The sequence below is a fragment of the Scylla paramamosain genome, chromosome 13 (assembly GCF_035594125.1).
Source record: "Scylla paramamosain isolate STU-SP2022 chromosome 13, ASM3559412v1, whole genome shotgun sequence".
Classification (NCBI taxonomy): Eukaryota; Metazoa; Arthropoda; class Malacostraca; order Decapoda; family Portunidae; genus Scylla; species Scylla paramamosain.
This window is the reverse complement of record NC_087163.1, coordinates 2,281,579-2,285,000: the sequence shown is the minus strand read 5'-3', so window position 1 is coordinate 2,285,000 and position 3,422 is coordinate 2,281,579. Positions and strand designations below refer to the sequence as shown.

Here is a 3,422-nt window from a genome sequence, read left to right as displayed (position 1 = left end):
TCCTCCTCCTCCTCCTCCTCCTCCTCCTTTCCTATGAAAATTTCCATGTCAGTTTTTCCATACTGCATGGTACTTTTCCCAACTATTTCCATGCCAGCGCAAGCTGGAGGGAGTGGTGGGTGGGGAGGAGCCTTCTGCTATGCTGTCCTGTCTCTCTTCACTGTAGCTAGTTAGAAGTAGTTACCAAACAGCCTTGCAAGGACCAAAAGGTTTGTTGCTGTTTGGCTTTCCTTTGTATTCCTTTGTATTCCTCCTCCTCCTCCTCCTCCTCCTCTGTAGTATCCTGACTCTCACCAATAATTTACGTAGAATAGTTACCAAAACAGCCTAGTACGAGTAAGGGCGTCATTATCTTGTTGTTTGGACTTCCTTTGTATTCCTCCTCCTCCTCCTCCTCCTCCTCCTCCTCCTCCTCCTCCTCCTCCTCCTCCTCCTCCTCCTCCTCCTCCTCCTCTCACCTGTCACTCACCTGCCGGAATTCCAATCATCTTTATTACCTGTTGGCCATTTTTTGTCTATATACGAGTACATGTTTCACCTAAATTGACGTGTTTATTCCCCCTCTATTGCAGGTACGTGACGGGTAACCTGATGCTGCGCCCCTCTCTTTCCCCGCGTTGGGTAAAGTACCACTAGAAATATATAGAATTCTCTGCTAAATGTGCCAGTGGAGGGATACGTAATTCTCCTTTAAAAATGCCGTAGGAAATGTTTTGGATGTGTTTGGTGTTTATCTGTTTTCAAAGGGTGTTGTGGTGATATCCTGGAGGCTCACTGGTGTTTTTTTCTTTCTTTCTTTCTTTATTTATTTTCTCTTAATTGGTGATGTTTACTTGATCGGATTAATTTGGTTTCTGGCGCCGCTGCAAGACGTTCAAAGCAGCAAAGATGGCAGGTTGGAATATTGCTATTAACCCTTTCCTTGCGAGACTAAATTTTTCTGTTCAATAACTATAACTTATTGGGCACTTTTTTTTTTTTTTTTTTTTTTTTTTTTTTTTTTTTTATGTCCCAAGCTCGTGTAAAGACCTGTACCGTGAGAAAAGACGAAATGAACCTTGTGTTTTGTCTCTTCTCTGCTGTGCGTCATTGTAAACAGTTTTTTTGCAGTGCTGAGGTTAAGGAAAGGGTGACCATATCAGTAAAAGGGTTATAAAACAATACGATATGGTAAAAATATAAAAAAAGGGACTAAAGATGTAAATGTTTAAGAAAATTAGATGAACCGACGGAAATTTCAGTGTTACAAAGGGAGAGGGTTCGCATTTCAGTGTTACAAAGGGAGAGGGTTCGCATTTCAGTGTTACAAAGGGAGAGGGTTCGTATTTCAGTGTTACAAAGGGAGAGGGTTCGTATTTCAGTGTTACAAAGGGAGAGGGTTCGCATTTCAGTGTTACAAAGGGAGAGGGTTCGCATTTCAGTGTTACAAAGGGAGAGGGTTCGTATTTCAGTGTTACAAAGGGAGAGGGTTCGCATTTCAGTGTTACAAAGGGAGAGGGTTCGCATTTCAGTGTTACAAAGGGAGAGGGTTCGTATTTCAGTGTTACAAAGGGAGAGGGTTCGCATTTAAGTGTTACAAAGGGAGAGGGTTCGCATTTCAGTGTTACAAAGGGAGAGGGTTCGCATTTCAGTGTTACAAAGGAAGAGGGTTCGCATTTCAGTGTTACAAAGGGAGAGGGTTCGCATTTCAGTGTTACAAAGGGAGAGGGTTCGTATTTCAGTGTTACAAAGGGAGAGGGTTCGTATTTCAGTGTTACAAAGGGAGAGGGTTCGCATTTCAGTGTTACAAAGGGAGAGGGTTCGCATTTCACTGTTACAAAGGGAGAGGGTTCGCATTTCACTGTTACAAAGGAAGAGGGTTCGCATTTCAGTGTTACAAAGGGAGAGGACTCGTATTTCAGTGTTACAAAGGGAGAGGACTCGTATTTCAGTGCATCATTAAAAAAAAAATCCATGTAACTGAGATGGTTCTTTACTTATCATTGTTTTTTTCCCCCTCAATGGGTGATGCAGAAACTTGTTAAACTACCTGTACAATCTTGGGAATATCCTTAAAAAAAAAAAAATCTGTATAACTGCGATGACTACCTGGGATCTCATGGGTGTTTCTTGACCTTAACGAAACAATTAGCAGCACCAGGAGCAGTGATTGGTAATTAGGGAAAGATGTATCTGGTGGTAGTCAAAGGGTTTCTGAATACGTGGCACTTCATTAGAATCATAAAAAAAAATAAATAAATAAAAATAAAAATCTATATAAGCTGGAATCTCAATGGTGTCTCCTCATTGGGTAATGCAGAAAACTTATCAATCTTCCTCTAGAGCCACAGGAAACACTCAAATAAAAGCTATATAACTGCAAAGATCATTCTAGTGTACATGGATCATCAGTTTGTGCTCTGCCTTGTCTCCGTAATGGATCTAAATAGCTGGAAGGTTTGAACAGCAGCAGAGAGGAGTGTGAGGTGCCAAAAGGGGGCAGGATAGCAGAGAGAAGACCTTAGCTGGTTGCAATGACGACCAAGCTGACTGTACGAGTTCTACTTCCTCATGTAGCCAAAGAAAACGGTGCCTCCTCTCTTTCACTTTTCCCATTTTCTTTCTGAATGCGGTCAAGGTAACAGAAAACGGAGGATGGTTTGTGTGAGAGAAAACGCGCTGTAGTGACTGACGCAGCTTCTCTCTCTCTCTCTCTCTCTCTCTCTCTCTCTCTCTCTCTCTCTCTCTCTCTCTCTCTCTCTCTCTCTCTCTCTCCTTTTATTGCGTTTTTTCCCTTTTTTTTTTTCCCTCACTTTTTTCCCCTCACTTTTTTTCCTCGCGCTCTTGTAATATGATGAAATTGTTGTCGTATTGCGTCTTATATTTTCCTTCTCATCTCGTATTTTTTTCCCTCCTTTTTTTCCCTTCTGTTAATGACATTTTTCATTCGAGTGTCTGTTTTCCTTTTCAGACTTGGGATTAAAAGGAAAAAAGAGAGGAAAAGGAAGACAAAGAGGAAGAACAGAGGAATAAGAAGAAGAGGAAGAGGAATAATACTAGGAGGGAAACGATGAGAGGAGATCAAAGGAATAGAAAGAGGAGAAAAGAGGAATAGGAAGAGAAGAAGGAGGAGGAATACGAAAACAAGGAAAGAGAGAGGGAGGGATAGAAGAAGGAAGGAGATGGAGAGACAAATAAGAAGGAAAGAGAAAACGAGACACGTAGGAAGAAGGAAAAAAAGAAGAAATAAATTAAGAAAGGAAGGAGGAGGAACAGAAGAAGGAAGGAAGGAAATAAAGACACAAATAAGGAAGAAAGAGAAAGAGAAGGAAGAAGACGTGGGCGTAAAACAAAAGAGGAATAGAAGAAAGGAGGAAAACAAAGAAAAAAAAACGATAAAGAAGAAAATAAATAAAAACAAGAGAAAGAGAAGAAGAAACAAA

At 41.0% G+C, this 3,422-nt stretch overlaps 1 long non-coding RNA gene across 1 annotated transcript in view; it reads left to right on the top strand.

Moving 5' to 3' along the window:
• LOC135106148 (uncharacterized) overlaps positions 1-2,982 on the top strand; it is a 49,174-nt gene extending 46,192 nt beyond the window's left edge. The window contains exon 2 of the long non-coding RNA XR_010271132.1: positions 2,951-2,982. This is a non-coding gene — a long non-coding RNA (uncharacterized LOC135106148). The remainder of the gene's footprint in view (positions 1-2,950) is intronic.
• The last annotated feature ends 440 nt before the right edge of the window (positions 2,983-3,422 follow it).